This window comes from Zalophus californianus, chromosome 15 (assembly GCF_009762305.2).
Source record: "Zalophus californianus isolate mZalCal1 chromosome 15, mZalCal1.pri.v2, whole genome shotgun sequence".
In the NCBI taxonomy this organism is placed as follows: domain Eukaryota; kingdom Metazoa; phylum Chordata; class Mammalia; order Carnivora; family Otariidae; genus Zalophus; species Zalophus californianus.
The window spans coordinates 85,195,413-85,220,795 of NC_045609.1; the positions used below are offsets into that span (position 1 = coordinate 85,195,413).

Genomic DNA, 25,383 nt, shown 5'->3' on the forward strand with positions numbered 1-25,383 from the left:
GCCTGTATGAATGGCCTGGCTATAATAAGCATCTTTTCTGGGCTAGATTACACCATCGCACCAAGTTAGAGTCCTAATTATCAGGTTTTCTTGGGAGCACCTGGCTGAGTGAACTTGTACTAAAATATATTTAATTTGGTTTTATATAGCACCTTTTAGTACACACTGTGCCTTGTTTCAAACTGCTTTAATGAGTAATGAATTAGATGCTGGCAGAGCAGTGACTCCTCAAATGAGTGAAGAGATACTACAGGCTCAGCAACAGCTCAAATTGGAAAACCAGGGCTCCTGTGGTAGCTCATCTCCTGTTCTCTGCAGGAAAGGTCATGCTGTCACGCTTTCCCATGTGGCTGAGGGCAGGGGAGCCTGGAGGAACCAGCCCGTGGACATCAGCTCGCCCATTGTGGGGCAGGCGCTGCGAGGCTGGGCACACCTGCTGGCGATGGGACCATGAGCAGCCCGGACGCCAGCAGGAAAGTAAAGAGGACAGAACCACCACAGCTGTATCCCAGAGAAATGGGGTCCCGCCAGCCGCCAGTCTGTGCTCTCAAGAGTGGGTTGAACGTGGCATCTGGTAATTTGAGGACAGGTGATTTTAGGAAAATCAGGCAGGCAAGGACTGAAACTCAGAGGAGCCCTACCTCCAAACCAAGATAGGTAGTCCCTGAGAGGTCCAAAGAGACTGAATTTACATATGTCTAGGGTGACCATTGACTTGATTTGCCCAGGACCAAGGGGTTCTAAGCTGGAATAGTCCCAGGTAAATGGGGACAGGTTGGTCACTCATATCTAGAGCAGATATTTCTCAAAAGGTGGTGCTCAGACCATCTGCTCATTTAAAGCTCAGATGCTGGTACCCTCACTCCAGACCTACGGATTGAGAATTTAGGGATGTAGGATTCAACCATTTGCATTTAACCAGTACTATGGTTGCTACCTATTTGGAAACAACTTCTGACATCCATTTTCCTAGAGAAACTAAAAACAACAGCAAACATTGTATCAACAAGGAGAATTTCATGCAAAATCTTCCTTGAAGAGAGGTAGGTCCCCAGGCCAGATAGAGCTGGGTCCACTCGATGGGAACAAGGAGCCCAAAAATTGGGGAGAGGAGACTGGCGTGGTGCCCACAAGGCAGAAGTAGGCCAAATGTCATGTAGTGTCCCCCACAAGGTTAGATGGAGCCAAGGGGCCCAAAAGCAAAGCATATAGTACTTTCCCTCTATTTCTAGTACCTAGCAAAGCCCTCAGAAAGCGAAAGTGAGCTCCATCAAGGGAGGAGAGGAGTCCAGCTGGGCACCTGGTGCTGCATCCTGCCCAAACTGCTTCCCAGGGGCCAGGAGGTTCCAGGGGAGGGTGGCCCCTTAGATAGCATAGAACCAGCTTTCATTAACTTCCTAGCTAGACCAGAAACTGTCATCGTGATCACATTCAAAACACATTTTACCATCACTGCCACCCAGTTAGGTACGTAACACAGGTGCCATCACTGAGGTAAGATCACCGAATCTAGCAGAAGCGACCTGCTCTGGGTCATAATGCAAAGAACGAAGAAAGCCCGGTGTGTCAGCCTCCAAAGCCTGGGCTCTTTCCATGTTACCCACCTGCCACCCAAATGAAGCACTCTCTATTCCTACGGACTTCTTTGCAAATACTCCCAGGACAGATGTATTTGAAAACTCATCTCAGGAGCTGCCCAATGTGCCGCAGTGTCCACTGTCACAAAGGGACAGATGCATCCTACTCACATCCCGCCATCACAGTACCTGCGTGTTGTACCACCACCCTTCCCAGCTGTATAGCCTTGAGAGAATTAGATGGGCTTTGCTTGCCTATCCATTTATCATGAGTAGGAATAGCAGGGGCTCCTGGATGATTCAGTCAATCATCAGACTCTTGGTTTTGGCTCAGGTCATGATCTCAGGGTCGTGAGATCGAGCCCTGTGTCAGGCTCCTCGTTCAGCACAGGGTCTGCTTGAGATTCTCTCCCTCCCTCTCCCTCTGCCCCTCCCTCTGCTCGCTCTCTCCCTCTAAATAAATAAATAAATAAATCTTTTTTTTTTAGAAAAAGAATGGTAATAGCAACTTCTTATAGGGTTGTTGTAAGCATAAAATAAAGTAAATTAAAAATAAAATAATGTGACCTACCACATAGTAAATGCTCAATAAATAGTAGCTATTAATCTATATTTACTCCACAATAAAATATACATGTGAAATGTCCGCTGGGCTTGCCATAGTACAATATGGACACAGATAACCATAAGCTCCAAAAGAGAAGAGAGCTCATCTGTTTTGTTTTCTGCCTGAGGTTTGTTTCCAGCTGCAATGATCATGAAATTATATTCAATGGCTTGAGGCACTCACTACATGGAAGGGTCTAGCTGAGAACACAACAAAACTTAATCTCTAGCTTCCGAAAAACACCCACAAGTTAGAGCACTAGCTGTGTTCAACTGAGTAATAATAGCAACCACAGAGTCAAAGCCTGCCATGCGTCAAGCACCTTGTGTCCATTACCTGTTTCACTGCTTACAGAGATCTTACAGATCCATTCATTCCTTCACCCACCACGTATTTGCCCAGAGCCCATCATATAACGGGCACTGTACTCAATTCTAGGGCTCCATGACTAAGCCGTCCCTTGCCCTTACTGAGCTTACCACACACTGGAGAGGACAGGTGTGGTGCTATCCTGTAGGTATCATTAACCCTCTTTGATAAATGAGGAAGCTGAGGCTCAGTGACATGAAATCGTCTCCAAGTGACATGGCCAGCACGTGATGGCACCTGAACGGAAGCTCAGGTCAGCCCAGTTCTAAAGCTTGTGCATCATCCCCCATGACGCAGTGTTTCTAGCCTATTGAGCAGAAGGAAAAGTCAATGCCAGAAAGCAACAGGTCTGAGCATAAAGAAGTTACTGTTGAAAGCCCAGATAAGGGAATAGTTAAATCTGATCTCAAGAGCCTAGAAAACTTTTAGAAATAGTAACTTTTAATTTGGAGTTTAACTCAGTTTCTCTAGGTAGGTCAGAAGGGTATTCCAAGCAGGAGGAATGGCATATGAAAAATGATGATCAGAAAGGGGATGTAGAGTCTTAGGGCTGCAGGAGGTCACGGGGACTGGGGTGTCCCTGCAGGGGGAGGGGAAAGACAAAATGAGAGCCCCAGACCAGCTGAAGAAAGAAACCAGGGCCCTGGGCACCATCATAAAGAATTTGGACATGGGCGCCTGGGTGGCTCAGTCAGTTAAGCGACTGCCTTCGGCTCAGGTCATGATCCTGGAGTCCCGGGATCGGGTCCCGCATCGGGCTCCCTGCTCGGCGGGGAGTCTGCTTCTCCCTCTGACCCTCCCCCCTCTCATGTGCTCGCTCTCTCTCTCTCTCTCTCTCTCTCTCATTCTCAATCTCTCAAAATAAATCAATAAATCTTTAAAAAAAAAAAAAAAGAATTTGGACATGGTTGCTGGGACAATGGGGAGCCTTGAGGGGTTGAGCATGGAAATGGCAGCAGCAGGGCGTGGCATGAGGGAATGGGGACGTCACCCCCCCACACACATGTTCTTTCCCCTCTGTGAGAGTCCTTCCCGTGCCCTGCCCTGGCCTAGAGCCCTGGGAGAAGCTTTTGCCCCAAATACCCCTCCCCCATTGCTCCTGCCCCTGCAGTGGGAGAACCCACTTGTACCCCCCATGTGTTCCTGCCAGTCTTCCCAGTCTTAGGAAGATTTTGCTTTTCTCATTACCTTCCACAAGCTCCCATCTCTAATGTATCAAACATCTCCATCGACCACATCCAGAGCACAGTGAGCCCCGTTCTTTCTCAGTGAGGTGCAATGTGGAGGGTGGAAGATGGGAGCTGAGGCATCAGATAGGCTTGAAAGCAGGACCCTGCCCCTTACCGGTCATGGGGCTGACCATGGTATCTCACCTCCAAGAACACATGTCTAGTTGGGCTCCTGTCAGAAAGATTAAATGAGATGCTGCCTATGCCTGACCCATGAGCAGCTCCAGTAAATGAGAGTGGACACCACCACCACCTCTAATGTCTATCCAGCAGCTCGTCCCGAAGGTGCTACCTGGGCTTTCCTGGGAGGAATGACGTCAGAGGATTCATTCTCCTCCTTCCTGGAGATGGACGACCCACATCATCATGTTAGATGCCAGGAGAACTCCATCAGTGAGAGAGGCTGTTTAGCTCTGTATAAGCCAGAGTTTCTACAGCTCCTAGAGCCATGAAAATTTTATTTCGTCTGACAGCAAGACACAGAGCTCCCTCGGCCAAGATCTTTGATGTCATCGGGACTCATCTCTTTCTCTCCCGCTCATCAGCGAATCCCGTTGGCCCTGCTTTCAAAATATATGCAGAATCAGGTCCCTTTTCAACCTCCCTCTGCTGCCTTTACGGTCCACGCCACCATGTCTCACCTGGATTGCCTCTCTGCTTCCACTCTTTGCTGTGAATCAGCCTTGCCGGTGTACTAAGCCACCCCAACGTAGTACTTGTCCAGCATTGCTTATTACTCAAGATCCTGTGGTTCTCTGGAAGTCAGGAACAACTTGGTGGACATCGGTGCTCAGCTGGGGCTCAGCTTACACTGAATGCAAACTGTCGGGCTTGGTGGTCCAGGGACAGGGGCCTGAATCGGCACGGTTCTCCTGCGTCCCATGAGTCACTCGTTGTCCAGCAGGCTAGGCAGGGCTTCTGCACCTGCCGGTCTTTGGGTGCCCAACGACAGCAAACCAGGACAAACCCCCACCCAGGTACGCTGCACTGATGTCTCTTTGGCCAAATCAAGTCACGTGGCCAACCCCAATGCAGCATGGGAGGGGCTACCCAAAGGCGTGAATGCAGAGAGGACAATACAGAAGCCAGTTTGCAAACAGTCTAGCACAAGAGAATTCCCTGGGCTCTGAAAAGGCCCCGTGATTGGGCCCTGGGTGATTGGGGGCTGGGTGATCTCACCTTTTTGCTCCCCTCACCGTCTGGTGCACTCGTCCCACATCAGTATCCTTGACTATTGTCCAACCTGCCGTATTAGTCAGCGTTCTCCAGAGAAACAGAGCCAATGGGGCATGTACACATAGAGAGAGGGATTTATTTTAAGGAATTGGCTCACATGATTATAGAGGTTGGCAAGTCCAAAATACGCAGGGTAGACTGGCAAACCGATGTCTCAGGAAGAAGCTGATGTTTCGGCTCAAGTCTAAAGACAGAATTCCTTCTTCCTAGAGGGACAGCAGGCTTTTTCTCTGAGGGCCTTCGCCCGATTGGATGAGGCCCACCCACGCGGTGGAGAGTAATGTTCTTTACTCAACATCTACTGACTTAAATGTTATTCTCATCTAAAGCATGCCTTCCCAGTGGTATCTAACCTGGTGTTTGACCAAGTATCTGAGTATTGTGACCTAGCTGGGTTGACACAGAAAATTAACCAGCACACCTGTCCATCACATTCTCAGCTCCTGGTCCTTCTATGTGCTGTTCCCTCTGACCCAGATGACTTTCTCCTAGCTTGCCCCTTGAATTTGACACACCTCTCCTCCACCTTCATCTCAGGGTGACTCTTCTAGGCTGAAAATCTAAAATAAACGTTCTTTCACACTCTATTCCCTTCTTTGTTTAGTTTTTAGCATTCATTCCTACATAAATATTTGTTTATCTGATTACATCTGTCTCCCCAACTAAAAGCAAGCTCATGATGGTAGGGTTTTGTCTCTTTTGTTCCATTTATCACCAGCACCTAAAGTGGTGCCTGGTTGAGAGCATACTCAAGTGTTTGTTGAATGATTAAATGAATCAGTGAATTCATTTTATGAAATGGAGCATACTTTCAGCAGTGTTTTCCTAAACCACACAAATATTAAATTACACCAAGAAAAATCATAAACTTTGAAAACTTTATAAATTTGTTAGGCATTTGCCAAGTAACACAAGCTAGCCTTTTAACTCCTCATCCATTACCTGGGAACCTGAGTTAAGTTGTCCCTGTTTATCACCAAGTTTGAAGTATTAGGGTTAAGATAAACAGCTTCCTTAGTCACGGAGAAATCACCCCTGAAATGACAAGAAGGAGAAATAAAGCAACGCAAACTCTACTTTTATGAAAACCAGAACTCACCTGTAATGGCACACCGCCACATGGGAAGGACCCCCTACCACAGCAGGAGGCAGGGCAGAGGTGCAGGAAGAGCAATGGAGGGGACACCTTGGGCTTCGGCTGCAGAGCTCAAGAAAAACTTCCAGAAAAGGGGCAAGGTCTAAGATGCTTGGTTTGGAAGCCAAAAAACTGGGTATACCAGGGGAAGAAAATTCCCTTTCCCCAGATTCTGTTTCTGTTTGGCACCATGCAGAAGCAAGGGAAATGTGGCTGAATGAGGAAACACAGATTCATGCGGTATTTGCCGAAAGTTGTTGGAGAGGTGGATGGGGAGAGACTTATTTAAAGGTGGTCTTACAGTTCACGTCTCTGGCTAGGGACAGGCAAATGCCAAAAGACCATGCTGTCTTTTTTTGTTTTCTTTGGTTTTTTTTTTAAGATTTATTTATTTGAGAGAGAGAGAGAGAGAGAGAGAGTGCACAGCAGGGGGAGGGGCAGAGGGAGAGGGAAAAGCAAGCTCCCTGCTGAGCAGGGAAGCCCGAAGCAGGACTCGATCCCAGGACCCTGAGATCATGACCTGAGCGAAGGCAGACGCTTCAGCGACTGAGCCCACCAGGTGCCCCAACAATGTGCCGTCTTAAGAGCTTCCCTGATAATCAAGAACACTGGCCTGACCCTTGCCAACATTAAACTCCTTCTAAAGCCTGGCTCATGAATAATTAATCTCATTTCAGGATGAGTAATAATTTTAAAAAATGAATAAGCACAGAACATATTTAAAGTACTACTGGAAAGGGAGGAAATGGACAGGAAAATAAGTGGTAAATAAAGAACACTCACTAGAAAGACGTTTCCACAGAGCAGATGGAAATTGTTGCCAAACAAGCCCCATGAATTTTTTAAAACTTAATGAAATAATTACTTCTTTAATACAAAATCTCAGAGCAGAGCTACAGGAGTGCAGAAAATATGGAGAACAGCAAAAGCAGAAGAAATAAGATGAAAAGAAGTGGAAGAAAAGCTAAAGTCATCCCAGAGATGAAGGGCACGTTGACAAGAACACAACAGGAAGAGCCTTGCCTGACAGCACAGAAGGGCACGTGGAAGGCAGTCCCGGGAACCTGAGCAAATAAGACGAAGTCAGCGAAGATGCATGAAGAAGGGCTGGGTAAATAACGTATGGGTAAGACACAGAACGCATAAAGGGTGTCCCTGGAGCAGAAAGCTGAAAAACTGGAACAAAAAATTAAAAATATATATATAAATGTAAGGAAGCTTTTCATAAATAAAATACAACTTGAACCTACAGAATTGAAAGAGTGAAATGTGGACCAAGAAACATGATGTGGAATGGTCGATACCGAGCCTTGTCTAGTGAAGACATTGATCCTCCCAGAGGACACACGGGAGGGAACCCAGGCATAGACGGGTCCACTCCAAGAACCATCCACTCACAAAGTCCTCAGGGGGAGAAAGGGTTACCCCAAGAATCTAGCACCTAACCAAACGGTAATGCAAGTATTAAAGGAAACAAACGGTCACGAACTCAAGAGATGTGGTGTCTATAGGCCTTTCTAATAGAAACAACTGGACGGCACCTCAAGCCATCCGAAAGTGGATGGAGAGATACTTGGTGGGGATTGGCAAGGAGCGTCAACCCACTGATCTGGAGTGTTGACCTCCAGTGGCATCTGTGAGGGTCGATGAGGAACACGGCGCAAATGTCCCAACTTTCCTGCTCTACACAGTTTCCACGGCAAGGTGGTGAGGGGGAGAGTGGCTTAGAGTTGGCGTAAGTGCACTCTTTTTCTCATCTTTTACATCGGGGGAACAAAGATGCCATTTTCGAAGGTGATAAATCAAGTAATATGTAAAAGTATGTATAAATTCATAAACGCAGCAAATGTGAACACTAAAGAAATAATATAAGTTTTAAAAACCGGGTGGGGGAGGACGTGGCAGGAGGTACACTAACAGTATCATGACCTTAGGTCTTCCCAAAATGCATTTCTCAGTTTTACGAAACAATAAAATAATTTACGTCAAAGAATTGAGAGGAGAATCCACTCTCGAGGTTTTGGGCCCAGCTTCTAACCTCGTCTTGGACCTGAGCCAGTTTCCTTGCTGTGGTCAGGGTGCATCCGGCAATCCGCAAAAACACTTCTCTGGGTGAGCTCGTTCACAAGTGGCAACGATAGGCCATCCCTCCGTGTGTCAGCATCTACATGTCAAGCTGCATAACATACTCCACTGTCATGCAGTCCTCACTATGCCCTCCTGAAGTAGGCCTTCCTTTGGGTCTCATTTCTCAGAAAAAGAAAACCTTGGAAGGTCATTAGTGTACACAGCTAGGAAACCATAAAACTAGAACTTGAACCTTGGTGCCACCCGCCCTCCCATCCAGACTCTCAACCTCTCACACTGGAATATCTCTCACCCCTGTTCTTTGTCTGGTTAAGTGTTTCTCGCTGTTTAAGGCTCACCTGGCATGTCGCCCTCCTTCCGCAGCCCAGGAGTTACCAACCCTGCTTCCTCCGTGCCCCACAGCTCAGCACCCGCCAACGAGGGCACAGTCACTCAGCCAGCTAATACAGGGAACTATCGGGGTGACTCATACCGCATCTTGTCCTAAGAAATGGAATCAACAATTTAAGAATCATGTTAAATTCTGACTCCAGCTTTGCCAGTTGGCTCTTTCTTTCTTTCTCTTTCTTTTTCTTTCTTTCTTTCTTTCTTTCTTTCTTTCTTTCTTTCTTTCTTTCTTTCTTTCTTTCTTTCTTTCTTTTCTTTCTTTCTTTCTTTCTTTCTTTCTTTCTTTCTTTCTTTCTTTCTTTTCTTTCTTTCTTTCTTTCTTTCTTTCTTTCTTTCTTTCTTTCTTTCTTTCTTTCTTTCTTTCTTTCTTCTTTCTTTCTTTTCTTTCTTTCTTCTTTCTTCTTCTTTTCTTTCTTTTCTTCTTTCTTTTTTACCACTTTATCTTAATGCAGACCTTTGAGTTAGCCGAAGCAAAGTCAGAGCACTCCACTTTGTGAAGCACACTTAGACACAACTTCGTCCCTAAGCTCATTTCTGAGTCCATGGCGGGGGCGGGGGGGAGGGAGGGTAACCATGGAAAGTAAACAATACTTCAGATGATTGCAGAAACAAATACAAATTCTGTGCAGTCTCCAGAGGATTCTGCTGCCTTGGGAATGCTACAAATCCGAAATCAACCTTCAGTTGCCCAATCTGGGGAGCACTCCAGTCTCTGATTTCCTCTCTCTTGTCCATTTGGTGGTGGGTGGGCAAGCGGGTCCGAAACATCATTCCTCTCTTTTCCACAGCTGACCGTCGACCTCCCACACAAAAACTAGGCTCCCACCTGCTGACTCTTAGCATTCTCCGTTTTGATTTTTGGTCCAGAAATGATCTGGGGGAGGAGCTACAAGGAGGTTTAGGAAATGTACTCCAAATTTCTTTCACCCTTCTATATTATCTTCATCTTTATTTCTTGCATCTCCTCATGCCTTTGCATGAGGACCTTAATTTAGATCAGAAGCGACATAGATGGCAGCTATCCCATCTTGAATGGTACCTCATACGGTTTACTAGAGTGAAGGAGACTTCTCTTTCCCTTTAAATAGCATATTCTACCCCCAGGTGGAAAGATCTGTTTGCTAGTCTTCTTTCAATTAAACAGCATGGTCCTCTTTCAGGAAATACGAGGTCTTTTCTTACGGGTTTCTCAGTTGCCCATTAGCTAGATTCGGGATAGAACAGGAAGAAAGTTTCTTTGTCAACTCAGGAATATTCACAGAGAAAATCTTATCTATCAAATTCCATTCTTTGTCACTATGTAAATTGGGATGGTAGCCTTTGGGGAAACATTTGAGAAAGGGAAGTAAGTGAATAAAAGACATGCAAGGGATGCAGAAGTAAACATGTTTAGAGAAGCTAATGCTTTTCTGTTGCTTCTGTGGATCACAGAAGGCCTGCAGGCAGGACACAGGCTTGGGGCAGTTACCCCCTCACCTGGGGGCGCCCCATTGTATCAGGATTCTGTGGAGCTTCTCCTCTGCCTCTTTCCCCGTGGCTTTAATTGTGCGCATAGGGTGGTTACCCTAAGCTTGGAATGAGGACCCCATTAGTGGAAAGAGAGCTAATTCTAGACGATCTCATTATCTATTCTCTGGTACCATTAATTAACCAGTGGGCCAAGGGCTTGCCATGTACCACACAGCTGTCATGTCAGATGTCTTCCCTGCTACAACCACTACCCGTCACGTCACCGCGTCTAAGAGCACACAGGGAGACCCTAGCGACGGTGAGGCTCATTCATCACAGGCCACGGCTCAAGACCGTGAGGAGAGAGATACCTCATAGTTATAAAGCAGTTCATCTTGCCCGTGACAGGAGGGTGGCTGGAGCATAGAGTAGGGGGTTGATGAACTATTATAAAATCAAACACCCCAAAAGAATAGCCAAACAAAAGCCTTTTTCAAAGGCATCTTTATCCCGGACCCTTTCTCCCGATTAGACGCCCCAGTAATGTCGGAGGGGGCCGAGATGACCTGAAACCGGACACATTTAAAGCAAAAGTGGCCATTGAGAGAAAATGACTTCTTACTTTGGGAGAGCAGAAAATGTCTGAAAATGTGAGTAATGTGTCTTCCAGAAAATAGCATAAAACAAATGTTGCCAGACCTGCTTCTTCACGTGCTACATTGTACTTTTATGCATGTACGCTGTGTGAACAAGCGGGTTAAAAGTTAAACAGCCGCCTAGGGCTAAGAGCTAGAGCAAGGCACAGGTAGGAAATGGGCTCCCTGACTTCCAAACTATTACTCTATGTCTTTAGCAGGAACTAACAGGCACCGGTGTACAAAAATGTCTTTCCTGAAGGGGCCGGGTATTATGAAATGGGGCTGCTTTAATGTCTGAAATAGCCATCTGACCTTTAATCCAAAGCCATAAATTTATCATTGTCTGAAATTGGTGGACTATCATTCTTATTAAGGCCAGTTTTTAGGATTTAGCTTTTACAGAATACTTAGTCTCCAGTGCATGAAAAGAGACTTAAAATTCACTGGGGTACCCTGGAAAACGGTAGAATGAAAAGGAATTAGCGATTTTGAAACAGGACATGGTCACGCTGCTGAATAAAGTAACAAAGGCAAGAGGAAAAACAATGCTTGGTGAAATCAAGTTAGTCGATATTTCATAAAATGATAAATACCTAGAAGTCATGTTTATATATAATGAATTACAATCCTTCCACATTTACCTTAGTAACATTTTACAGGGGTTGTATTTTACTCCCAACTACCAATTATGTCATCATTCTGGCATTTACCTGGACATAATGATACACAGCCAACCCATTCTTGTAACATAATTCATTGCTTGAAAGTGTTTGTAAAGTCACACGGCATTCTACATACACATAATGACTCGGATATTGCTATTAAATTTTACAGATTAAAGTTTAGTAAACCTTAAAAATCTGATGTTGGTTTCTGGGTATCTTATTAATCCTAAAGGAAAAGATGTTCAGCTATTTAAATGTCAATAAATGTGTAACCCTGTAAAAAAGCAGACAATGTATAATCCATTATACAATGCCTCAACTACCGTTTTAATGGAAGAGAGAGACTTGCTTTTTTAACCGTTAAAGCAGGTCATTTAGACTTGCACTTCTGCCACAACATTATGTCATCTATTAAAATATGAAAATACACACATAAACACATACATACAAACTTTCACACTTCATACCCTCAAGCTCCGCGTCTTCCTTTCCCTGACTCATTAAACTCGGTAAAGAAATCACAACTGTACCCCTGGTTTGCATTTATTCAGTTTAATTTAGGTTTGGAGGGGGAAAAAAAACACAAGAATTCAGATCTTTTTATAAGCTTGTGAGGTCACCAAATTTAAATTACGCCTTTGCCTGTAAAGCACATTAATAAAAGTACTATACAGAGGGAAATTTAATATGAATGGTTAAAATGCATGGAATTCAGATTTTACTGTCAAACAGCTCAATTAAACAAATTGAATTTTAAAGCAACAAAGGGGAATTGAATCAAATTAGGACCAGAGTGAGATCTGAAATGTGGGCGCGTGTGGCTCTCCAGCAGCGAGTTTTCTTTATTTGTTGCCTCGGCCGTTGGAGGAGACTAGCAGGGGCTGCACTACAAAAGGATAAAAATGTTCGCCATTGAAACACAGTTTTTGGCTCCCAATAAATCATCTGTCACTTCATCACAGCCCAGTAGATAATGAGCAATAAAGTTTTCACACTCAGGGAATGAGGACACAGACGCAAGAAATACAGCTGAAGCTGTAAGTCTGGCTTTTCTGAAAATGGAAGGTGCTTTGTATAAGAAATGGCCCTACGATCTCTTCAAAGAAGAACACAGCATCTGTACAATAAACAATTTACTGCATTAAAAATTAAACCCCATTTATTAGCAACTTTAATGACAACAGTATGTTGAGGTCGATGCATTAAATAAAGCATGATGTTGATCCAGAAATAGCCCCGTGCTCACAATCTTGCTGGAACAGGGCGGTCTATACAATGAGTCACTATAATTTTTACTGGCATTATTTGAAATGTTTATGTGCATACAGAATTCCCCATTTGGCATTTAAATGGTGTTAACATATCTGTGACTCAAAAATAATTTTTATTCAGATGAGTTTCTGTATATTTGCCCCCACACATACACACACAAAAGAAATCAATTGAAAAGAACAAGAAATTTGAACTATTGATTCCAAAATCATATGCTAGGCTACTCCACAAATGCATCCCTGGTATTTGCAGATTTTCTACAAAGCTTTCACCACAATTACCCTGAATTGTTTCTGACTTTTACTCACCCATCTCTGAAACCTGCACGTGGGTGGGCTACATTATAACCAAAACCAACTGGACAGAGAATAAACCAGAAAATACGGGGAAGAAAGACGAAGGGAGAGGGAAAAAAAAAAAAAAAAGGAAAAGCCAACTCAGTGTCACACCAGTTGCCCTGAATAAAATATTTCATAAAAAGTGCTCATTGAAACTGGCACAGTTGAATGTGGGGCAGTCAGATGACCCCTCAAAGCAGATCTTTCCTGTGCTGGTCACCAGATAGGCCGTGGGTCCCTGCCCCTGCAAAGGAGGACAGAACCAGCCTGCCTCTTGTTACAGGAGTTCTGCCCACGCTCTCATTGCTGAAATGTGTGCGTGAGGACAGAGTTAGCCTTGCGGTTCTCTGGTGGGTTCCTAGGGCCACGCTTCGGGAGGTCAGATGATGTGGCTCAATAGGATGCCAGCTACAGTTCAAAGCACGCACCCCAGGATTTCTCGCCTGGGTCCTGTCTCAGAGCCCCTGAGACTCAGCTCCTCCTTGGAGGGCATCCTTCCCTCCCAAATAGTCCGGAGAGAGCCACGCCAGGTACCTGGAATGCCACATGAGCTCTGCCTCCCAAATTCTGCTTTGTCAATTCCAAGTCCTAGGACAGGTCACACCACAAACCTTGGGGAGGAAGGGAAATAAATCATAAATTATAAATTAAAATCTGCTTTAAACCAAGAGGAGAAAAATCCAAAAGGCTTTTTGGATGACCACTATATTCACATCTTGTGGACCTGGGTTCCACAGGGTGGGTGTGCACTGCCAGGTAATGTTTCACCGGGGGCCCCTGGGCAAGGGGGCAGGGCAGGGGGTCCAGAGGTGTGCTTGGTAGGAGTGAAAGAAACACCCCTTCTCCCTTTGGTTGATGGTTGATGCAGGGATGCCAGGAAATGGCATGGGTGACAGGAACCTTAGAACACCATCCAACCCAAAATCTATAAATCTCTTACCTAATTTCACATCTATTCTATGAAAGTCCCCTGATCCAATAGGACTCACGATTTTTAATTAATGCTGTTTGATCTTATTAACGAGTGTAAAATTATAATGAAACAAATTGCAGCAATTTGCAGTTGAAAGATATTAACTAATACTATTGCAACAGAAAAAAAAATCACGCTGATATGTAAATAAATGCAAATCAGATCTCCTTGCTGTATTTTGTGCCTAGTTTCTGAGAAAGGCAAGTCACTTAAAATCCTTATTTCTCAGTTGTATTCGTTAAAATAATGCATGTTAATTATATTCCGACATTCATCTGACAAATAACTGATAAGTTACACAATGTAACTACTAATAATCCTTGCAGCCCATTTTATTATCTTATGAAATTAGAGATTGAACATTGATTATGACTAATAGGGGATTTCATCCAATAAAGACAGCACATGAGAAGAAGTATATAAAGAAATGGGTAGCTGGCTTTTGAATAGCTAAAAGGAGCTATGTTCAGTCATTAATTAGCAAAGACAAATACTCTGGGTAAAGATTGTAATAGTTGTACTTTGTCAGACTGGAGATGAATTATTTATTTCAACCCCAGCTATACTGTAGAGTACAAGTTGAGTTTGTTTAGCAACAATAGTAGAAATGTATTTGCTACAGGGCCAGCCTGGTAACACTGCTTGTTAAGGCCCATGTGCTATTTGTAAGCAAATTTATAGGAAAAGTACGCAATGTCTAATCCTAAACTACTCCAGCCTCAGACTGAAGGGTGATTTTACAAACGTCCTGCAGCACTCCATCATCCCTTCATTTTAATGTCTTTATTTTATGATTTTGTTGATGAAATACTACGTACCCAGTGCTCAAAATTCCTTTTAGGCTGCAGGCACTGGCTAGTTGACATGGCAAGCTATATTTTACGGCCGTATATTTCAGCTCTCTCTGTCCAAGTTGGAGGACACAGTAGCCAAGATGGTTTTTCATCGTAGAAATATATTTTCATATTTATTTATTGATTTGACTAATGTATCTATTTTTCAATTCACATGCTTATGTTTCAATCCATTAAAGTGATTCATGGTCAAATAATATGTTATTGCAAGTACAAAGAGGAGATAAAAACCACTGTACATTTGCTATAACACAAGAACAAAAATAATAAAAAAAACATTGCATGATTAAATATAGTTTTAATCCCCCAAAGATCAAAAAGAAAATGATGTTTTTAATTATTTCACAAAAAGGCATAAAATAAAAGTTTTTTAAGAAAAAAATGCAATGCAATTACCTATGAAATAAGTTTCCCAGTAATAAATATTTTGTGGATGTTTCTTAACAAGATTAAGTACTCAATACGGACTTAGCATAAAGCATGAAATTAACAACAAAATAAAATCTAAAATGGATCTCAACGACTCAGCAGGAGACTGGGTGGCAAAGCTGACCAGCTCCTGGATGTAAGCACTCCATCCTTCAAGTGCCTTTTCCTGGAGCAACTCGGTGAGGTTAATATGCTCTTGAGATCCTAGATTCTTGGGATGAAGATAGCCACTGACTTGGCTAATGGGCAGCCATGCTGACCAGCCACCCCAAGTGCTGGGTGAGCCTTGAGACATCCCATTTGGTTTGGCCCTAAAGGGACCCTCCAGTGGACGAGACTGGGGAGAAATCATCGCAAGGCTGCTGCTTCTTGGCACCCGTCCCCTTGCAGACTTGCAACAAATTTCATTCCGCTTGAATGCTTATTTTATGAACGCTTAGAGGTGCAAAATAATTAAAACACCGGTATGTACATGCGTGTGTTTGTGTGTGTGTGTGTGTGTGTGTGCACATATGTGTCTGGAGATAGAGTGTATTATTTCAGGACACACCATCTTGCTATGTGATTATGTTTAAACACAGAAGGTGAAAGAGATACAGGTGCACAAAGAAATACAAAGCCTAAACTCGCTCAGGACAAGAGAAGTCACTTGCACTCCTGGAGCAACAATAAGCATTGGTCCCAGGAATGATCTCGCACAGTGGGCAATAATCCAGGATGGAAACAGAACACTGACAATAAAATGGGATGAAAGGGGGCGCAATTTACATCAAAGGTGACTGACATGTGCAGGCATGTCTTAGAGAGGAAATAGGACTACAAAGGAAAGAGAAAGCCCCTGCCGGCACGGAGTTGGGGCTGTGAGGATCCCGGCTCTCTGCAGAGGGTGTGACCTTTACTGTGGCTGGGATGGGAGGTGCGTGGCCCAGCAAGGACAGGGTACAGCAGGTGAGGTCAAGGCCAAGTCGGTAAGCTCCTTCATTCCACATTCAAAGATGTCTACTGAGCATCCGCCACGTGCCAGGTTGGTGTTAAGGAGCTGGTGTTAGTCTCTTCTCTTTTCCAAATATTTTCTATAGATCTGGCCAGACCTCAGCTGCCTTTCAAAGAAATCCGGAAATAAGGAAATTATTACCAGTGGTGTGGAGAATGGCTGTATCTCATTACTAGTCTCACATGGGTTTGGCTCTCATCTCGTATCTGATCTTCTCCCAGCCTAAACCAGGAGAGGTATCACAAGCCCAGAGCGTGGACCTCACAGTCGGCAGCTTGTCCCAGCCTTAGTGCCCATCTTGCTCTGAGAGTTGAGAGCAGGGGGAGGGGGCATCCAGGGTGAGCTAATGCTTTCCTCTAGAGCAGACTGCATGTAGAGGGGGGGATCCTTCTCACACTGTATTCAGTGTGAGTGCACAGGACAGAATGAGAAGATATCAGAGAGGAGCTCTGGACATACTTGGAATATTCTTCACCAGCTCAGCCCTTCCCTTTCCTGGTCTTCTGCAGAAGCCAGGAGGTTTCTTTCTGCTCACTGGTCCTCGAGGCATATCTCCATTCTCTAGACCTCATCTGAGAATCCAGATTGCAGGGATTTAAGGATGAGCCTATAGAAGAAAGATAAAAATCATTCACAGTCTCAAAATTTAGAAATATCCATTTAAACATTTTTTTTTATTTTTAAACATTTTGGTGATTTTTTTTTCCTACCTTTTGCCATAAGAATTCACACTTTTCAAATTAAACCTTGGGTCAGCCCCTTCAGACTGTTTCATTGCCCACATTTTACACTAAATGTTTTATACTAAATAGTATTCCACAACAATTTTGAATGGTTGCCTAGCATTTCATGGTATGAATGTACCGTGAATATACAGCTGATTACACTCTGTTTTCCTGTCACCAAAGATACTGCAATAAAAAAAAAATCTCTGAAGCCAAGTCTTTATTAATATCCATAATTATTTCCATAGGATAAAACTTAAAGTAGAATTTAAAATACTGGAAAATTGGTAACCAGACAGGCTATATCATACACTTCACCTTCAGCTATGCCCATTTTCCTACACGCTCCCAACATCAGATATTCTCATTAAAATGCTTTTATAAGTAAACATTTATATATGTAATTTTATAAGTAAAAGAGTATCTCATTTTTATTTGCATTTCATTACGAGTCAAGTCTAGAGATTTTATGCTTATTGGTCATTTACATTTCTTCTCTTTTATTTAATTACCCTTTTAAATCTTCTGCATATTTTTCTTCCTGTAATTTTATTTTTTAACCTAATATTTATTAGTTTTTGTTGGTTTGTTTAACCACAGAGAAGCATAAAGAAGAAAACTAAACTTGCTAATAATCTCTCTCCAGGAATGTCACTGACATTACTTCTTTAAAAATGCCTGTGCAAGATTAGAAAATGCAGCAATGTGCTTCCTTCTATCCCCAGGGCCCATGCCAGCTCCTCTTCTCAAATCCTGTCCCTGAAAGTCATGTTCTTTGATTCCTACCACACTTTCGCTCCACACACGTGTGCGCACACATTCCACACATGCATTCACACACCCAGTGCTTTGCTTTGCTTTCACAGTTAGTAGCAGAGGTTAGAGATTTTTCCCATATAATCATACCATGATCAAACCATATCCTTTGTCATGACTGCGTAAGATAACTAGTCCCTCAGTGCTGGATGCATTGTTTTTATCTGGGTTTTGTTATTTTAACAGGACGGGAATCAAAGTGTGTGTGGGGGAGGGGGGAAAGAGACAGAGAAGGCACTTTGTGAGTATGAGGGTAAAGGCCTAAAGGTGGGGGATTTCTGGTTTATACTTTTTTAGTGATTTGAAAAATTTTAACATACTGAAGATGTTGACACTTGAACTGTAATATAAGTTGCAAACATTTTTCATAGTTTCTTTACAATCTAATTTTTTAACTTGGAAATATATTTTTCTAATTTCAAACCCAGTGACTTTTCTTTCCTGGTTTCAACATTTGATTGTCACATTTACAAAAACCTTTGCTTACAGAAAGATTAAATAAACTTTTACATAGATTTTTTTCCTGGTATTAATATAAAATAGACCCATTCTTAAACTTAAAATATTGATCCTCCTGGTGCTCATTTTAAGTCTAAGTATAAAATAGGGATCTAACTTTTCTTTTTCCAAAGGCTTAACTAGTTGCCCCTAACTATTTACTGAAAAACCCTTTCTTTTCTTACTACCCTAAAATGTCATCTTGGTTATATCTAAATTATTCATGTCTCTCCCTGAAATTTCTTTCTGTGCTATTGATCCATATACCCTGCACCACGAGCACATTGTTCTAATCACTCTAGTATTTTAATATCTAGTAGGTCAAGTCCTCTCTCATTATTCTTATTTTTCAAAATTTCCTTGGCTCTTCTCAGCCATTTATTTTTCCAGATGAACTTTAACAACATTCTGTTAAGTTCCACCCTAAATCCCGCTGGGACTAGAATTGGATATTCATTGAATTTGTGGATGAATTAGGAGAAAGTTGACATCTGCACTACTAAATCTTCTCATACAGGAACATTATTCTTTATACTCATTTAAGTCTTTCTTTTTTCCATCCCTTGGCAAAGTTTTATAATTTTTAATACTTTTCCAGGACACTTTGTAATTTTATTCAGACTTATTTTATATTTCTGTCACTATTGTAACAGATTGTAAGATGTTTTTGCCTGGAATGTATGTTCTATGCAACTTTTGGCTGTTTTGTGTTAAATAAGAATCTGCTAATTTATGCATATTAGTTATAAATTAAATTTTAGTTGACATGGTTAAATATTAGCTAAAAATCAGCTAAAATTGTCTTGGTAACTCTAATGTGGTTTGAGTTGATTTCTTTAGGTTTCAGAAATAGTTATGTCAACTGGAAACCATTCTAATCTTTTCTCTTCGTCTCGAGTAATTCTGTGTCCTTTTTCTGAAACTTACAAAATAGTCTATTTACGCAACTAATAATGTATGGAACACTACATCTGAAACTAATGATGTACTATAAGTTGGCTAATTAAATTTAAATTAAAAAAAATTAAATAAAACTTACAAAATAGTCTATTTAAATAGGAATCATAATGATCAGCTTGGGTTGTTCTTAACTGTAAAAGATGTGATTCTAATGAGACCAGGCAGGCACAGGTTGATGATCTTATAAAATACTGTTTCCATGCTTAGGACATATCCCCTTTATCTCCTTGTTGTTAATATCAAGAAGAAATGTTCAATTTTATCAAATAACTTGGCTGCATCAAACACAATAAGCACATGTGTTTTTACCTGCATCCTACAAATGGGGTCGATTCTCCCAGATTTCTTCGGGATGATTCATGCCTGCGTGCAATGAACACTATGAAGTCACAGTAGATCAGTCTTAAAAGTTTGGAATCTGGACTCAGAAAAATCTAGGTTCGAATCTCATCTCTACTACTTCCTGGTTACGCCATAATGAGCGACTTACTTGACCTCATCAAGCCATCCGGCCTTCCTCTTCTTAAACACAGTTGCCAAGGATTAAGTGAGATTCGTGTATACAAAGCCCTCCACAGGAACACGTTCAACAAATGTTAGAGTAAATCATTATTTTTGAATATGCTGTTTCTTTCAGTTTGGTAACAAAAAATTTTTATTTAGGACTTTTTCATAGGTGAAATTGATTTATAGCTTTCTTTCTATATCTGTATTAAGATTTGATATCAAGAATCTTCTATTTTTATAAAATGAATTGAAAAGATTTTCTCCTTTCCTATGCTCAGAAATAGTTTATATCGAGTAGAAATTAATTGTCGGTTGAAAGATGCAAATAAGCGGAAATCACCCTTGAAACCACTACATTTGGTTGTTACACTTCTGGGAGGTAGAAGGAAAATGGTTTGGTTTCTTTCTCGTTTCATGTGGTGACATGGCCCAGTCCGGGGCTCTACCTCATACTCTGAGTCAATTTTCATCATACATATTCCTAGGAACCCATTGTGTCATCAAGATTATCAACGATATTCAGACGTATTTTTTATCATCTCTGCGTCTTGTGTGAATGGTCCCTCAACGCAACCTGGTGCGTTTGGAAGGTGATTTTTTATTTTGTTTTATCATACAAAATAAACTTTTAAAAATTATTTTCAGGGGCGCCTGGGTGGCTCAGTCGGTTAAGTGACTGCCTTTCGGCTCAGGTCATGACCCTGGAGTCCCCGGGTCGAGTCCCACATCGGGCTCCCTGCTCAGCAGGGAGTCTGCTTCTCCCTCTGACCCTCTTCCCTCTCGTGCTCTCTCTCTCTCTCTCTTTCTCACTCTCTCAAATAGATAAATAAAATCTTAAAAAAAATTATTTTCAGAGAGTCAACACTCAATTTTTCTCATCATTTTTGTCATACTCTAATAGATGATCTCGTCCTTATCAGTTCCTTTTCTCCTACTATTCTCAGGTAAGTTTATGCTGTTTTATTTTGTCTTCCTTGATAGAATGGGGTGGTTTTTTTGTTTATTTTCATTGTTGTTAATAATAAAAACGTTAACAGCTATCAATCTGCATATTGGTACAGCCATGGCCACATCCCAGGAAGCTTCCTATGACCATTCTTCTATTATTCATTTCAATAATTGAAGTTTGTTTCTCCTTCACCTATTTTTAGTGACCTGCCTTTTTCATTCTCAGGAAAAGATTTTTTTTTAATTTTCCTGTGTTGTCAGAGTTCTTTAAACTATTATTTCTTTCTAGTTTCATTGCATTGTCATGAGACTCTGTGTCACAATTAAACATTCCTTTTGGGGGGAATATACTGGTGTTTTCTTTTGGAATAAGTGATACATTTTAAAAAGGTTCTATATAAGACTGATGAGTCCCAGACCTGTAGCCCTGAAACAAATAATACAATAAAAAAGTGTTCAGTGGATATTTAAAAATAGTGTATATTTTATGGGGTACAAAGTTTAAATATATTAGCTATATTATGTTTTATATACTAATTATATTATTGAAATTTCTTATGTGGTGTTTTTTTACTTGATGTTAAGAGAAAGTATGTTAAATCCCCCTACTGATATTATAGTTTTGTTATTCATGAATGTCTAACAATATCCCCTTTATATATTTTAATGTGTCACTAATTAAAATCTCATATGTTGTGCTGTTATAGCTTATGTCTGTTGAATTAAACAAGAAGGCCAGCCCAGGTGAGGTCAAAAGACAACTTTCCGTTCTCTCCACCCACCCTGTCTCGCCTCCCACAGCTCACACCCTGCGGGAGTCTGGAGGAGGGTGCCGGGCCCTGTCTCTACTCTGACGGCTCCTCCCATCCCCTGCCCCCCGCAACCTGCTCCCCTGCCCCCCCGTGTTGAGGGAAGAGCCAGGCGAAGGGAGGGCAGGACAAGTGGGGTCACGTGGCCAAAAGCTCCAGGTCTCAGCCACTTTCCCTCCCTCCTCTTCCTCCTCTGTCTCTGTCTCCATAGGCCATCTTCGGAAAACACTGGTCCTATTAGACTAGGGGCCCACCCTACGCCAGTATGACCTCATTTCAATTATTTACACCTCCAGTGACCTTATTCCCAAATAAGATCACATTCTGAGAGACTGGGGGTTAGGACTTCAACACATATTTTTAGGTCGTTATGGTTGGAATCTTTTAAGCCACCCTATAACATCTGCCACCTTGGTGTATCCTGGGACCTAGGGAGCACTCAGAAGTGACATATGAATGAATAGGTTTGGAAGGAGGACAAAGGATTCATGCCTAGGCTCAAATCCCCCTCTAGATTATGATCGGATCCTTCTCCCCTCCAGGGTCCTGGCTGTGGTGCACAGGTGGATGGGCATTAATGACACATAGGCAAAATGAGCCTATTGTTAAGCCTATCAGCTGTGGACCCGGCTGTCACCAACATGAGGAGGTCCAAAGTCTCCATATTTGCCTGATGGATGAAGCAACTCAAGGGGTGGGGCGGGTTATGTCGCCTCACTGAGACATCCAAACACCTCTTACCCACAAACTGCTGGGCCATCACTCCATTGCAGGGTCTCCAGATCCCTGGATGCCCTCAGTCTCCCCCACTGCTTCATCCCTGGAAAGTTCATATGTGGGCTTCACTGAGCAACCTTTCAAGAGGTGGAAAAACTCAGTCACAAAAACGGAGTAAACGCTGTCTGGTTCTTTGGCGCATGTGTGTTTATTTAAAATGGATTCCTCCCAGGGTGTACTCCAAATCCTGCCCATGCCTTACCCTTTTTTATCACTTCTTTTTTCTTAGAAATATCAAATAAAGATCTGATGAAGAATGAAAACACTAATTTTTAAAGAATTTATTTAACCTTGAAATTGGCTGAGACACGTAGGATGATCAAAAAATAACCCAGACTCATCTCTTCCTAAACAGCGAGCACCAACTCCCCCAAACTGCTCCTCCGTGAGAAGCAGCACATATCAATTGTTGATGTTGATAAAAACATAGAAACAGAAATTTATTATTTCAGTAAGAATAAGTGAAACTTCAGATGTCACTCAACTAGCTTTGGAAAATATTTTGGTCTAAGATATCAAGATGGAAAATGTACAGAAGGCATCTAAAAGTGATAAGTATGTGTTAATTAAAGAACACACAACAAACACAAATATAGGAAAGGACTCAGCTTTCTCCAGGAAATACAATAGTGTCTAGAAGAAGAGACCAAGGCCCCAGGAAGAACCAGAGCCAGGCGTCTGCTCGGGGCTGGCTCTCCACTGAGTAGCTGCAAGGGGAAAAGTGCCACAATTCAGGGCCACTGGTGGTACTTTTAGGTAAGCCTGGGATAAATTTCACTCCCAACCTGATTCCAGCAAACCAGAGGGAACAGTATTTATGACTTCAGCCATAATGCCACTAAAAACACTCTTAGAATTCTACAGTCACAATCCAACCAATCCACTGGTTCTTCTAGCAGGACCTGATTTTGTCTATGCAACCAGACAGAAACTTTTGGAGAATGTCTGGGATCTAGGGCAATGCCCTCCTACCTTTCTAGTAACTGGTGCAAACCCATGTGTGCATGCTAATGCACATGTTTTGGAAGCATGAGAGCACATTGGCAGAATCTCACAGCTGTTGTTGTGCAGGAGTATGGTTTCAAGTTACATGAATCCCCTCATGTGGTCTGTAGAGAACACCCCACCGTAAAGAGAGGTGAGACCCTCAGCTGAGCTGGCAGGAACCCTCCCCCCAGGCGAAGGGGCATCCCAGGAGGCGGTTTTTGCCGGGGGGCACTGGTGGGCACTGGGACCGCAGAGGGGGAGAGGGAAGTTGGGTTCTGCATCACTTTTTTTTTTTTTTTTTTGGCTTCCGGTATTTCTCTGCTTAATGCTGAATGGACCCCCTGAATGTGGAGGAGTCTGCCAGTTCAGTGTTAGAAGGCACTTGGTCCCGGTTCTCACTAGTACAGGAAGTGGGCAGAGATAGGAAGTCTCTCCCCCACCAGGAGAGTCCCAGCTAGAGTGCTCCAGAGTGAGAGGGGAAACTGCACAGTTAGAGAAAAAGCTTCTGGACTCAGGGCGAAGAAGGTGAAGATCCGGCGTGGGATGTGCTTTAATCAACAGAGATGGAAGCCCCACACCCGGGACAGGTGTCTCGGTTTCAGCCACCACATGGTGGAGGCGCAAGTGGAGACCCAATTGTGGACAGACACAGTCAATGTCCACAGGAAGCAGGAATGCTGCTCTAAAGTCATGTCCATTTACTTATCTCTCCATTTGCTCAAATTTCTCATAAAAAGTAGCAGCAAATTAGTGTTCATTAAATTGTCCCAGCTATACTAAAAATGCACTTACCTTTTTTGAGTAAAACTTGCCTAATTGTTCACTCTGCATGGGACTTCCTTTAAAAATGCATTCAAATGATGCTAAACAGAAGGATGTTACATGGTGACATTTACTATGTGGGGCCTTGCTGCCTCGCACCCCCGTTTAAAGGATGTGTATTTGTGTCCTAGAGCGGCTGTCACAAAGTGTCACAAACTGGGTGGGAAACAACAGGAGCTTAGTCCCTGACAGTTGTGAGAGCCAGATCTGAGACCAGGGGGTGGGCAAAGTTCATCCTTTCTGTGGGATGAGAATCAGTCCCATGCCTCTCCTGGCTCCTGGTGCTCGCTGGCAGTCCTTGGCCGTTCCTTGGCTTGTGTGGATGGATCACTCCACTCTCTGCCTTCATCTTGGAGAGGGTTTGTCCCCCTTGAGCCTCTCTGTGGGCCTGATACCAGTCATATTGGTATGGAGCCCACTCTACTCCATTATGATCTCATCTTAACTGATTACATCAGAAATTACACCATTTCCAAATAAGGGCAAGTCCTGAGGTTCTGGGAAGGGCATGAAATGTGGGGAGGGTGACACTATCCAACCCAGGACAGTAGGAATTTGACTTGATTTTTTAAAAGATTTTATTTATTTATTTATTTGAGTGAGAAAGAGAGAGAGCACAAGCAGGGGGAATAGCAACATAGGGAGAGGGAGAAGCAGGCTCCCTGCTGAACAGGGAGCTCAATGCAGGGCTTGATCCCAGGACCCTGGGATCATGACCTGAGCCAAAAGCAGATGTTTAACCAGCTGAGCCACTGAAGCATCCCTGACCTTGATTCTCAATATGCAACTTTCAAGGCACTTAGCCCAGCACCCTGCGCAAAGAGAACATCTCAGAACGGCCGTGTTGGTGATTGATTTTTCCCGACCTATCTCATCCCCAGTCAGGGCTGAGGATATCAGTCTACCCAGCTCGGAAGATGTGGGGGGTGTGACTAATTGATCGACTTTAACAGATGCTCAGCCACCACTTACGTTGCCAGAAATCATGTGTAAAGGGGAGCAAATGATGGAAGATGCTGTGGAGACAACCTTATGTCAATGTCTGCCTCAGAAAGAGTTAAGCTCTGAAAGCAAAGGCTACAGAGTTAGTGAAGACACAGAGGCTCAGGGAACCACACGGCATTCAGCCCTAGCAGGATCCCTTCTGAGCACATCGCGGGCAAATGCTAGCATGGAAAGGACCCCCAAATGAGCCAGCAAGTCTTCCACTCCATCATGAAGAATTGTTCTCTGGAGTGGGTACCAGTGGGGACGTGTTTGAAACACTTACCATATGTGCCTGAGAAGGGTCTAA

At 42.9% G+C, this 25,383-nt stretch overlaps 2 long non-coding RNA genes across 2 annotated transcripts; one reads left to right on the plus strand and one right to left on the minus strand.

Moving 5' to 3' along the window:
- Positions 1-16,704: 16,704 nt before the first annotated feature.
- LOC113923838 lies at positions 16,705-24,447 on the minus strand. The gene is made up of 3 exons (XR_003520435.1): positions 24,060-24,447; positions 22,245-22,357; positions 16,705-16,847 (listed from the first exon to the last, which is right to left on the minus strand). It is a non-coding gene; the product is annotated as an uncharacterized LOC113923838 (long non-coding RNA).
- On the plus strand, positions 19,731-22,740 carry LOC113923837. Its single transcript, XR_003520434.2, has 5 exons — positions 19,731-19,840; positions 20,232-20,336; positions 20,648-20,690; positions 21,402-21,438; positions 22,510-22,740. It is a non-coding gene; the product is annotated as an uncharacterized LOC113923837 (long non-coding RNA).
- Positions 24,448-25,383: the final 936 nt, after the last annotated feature.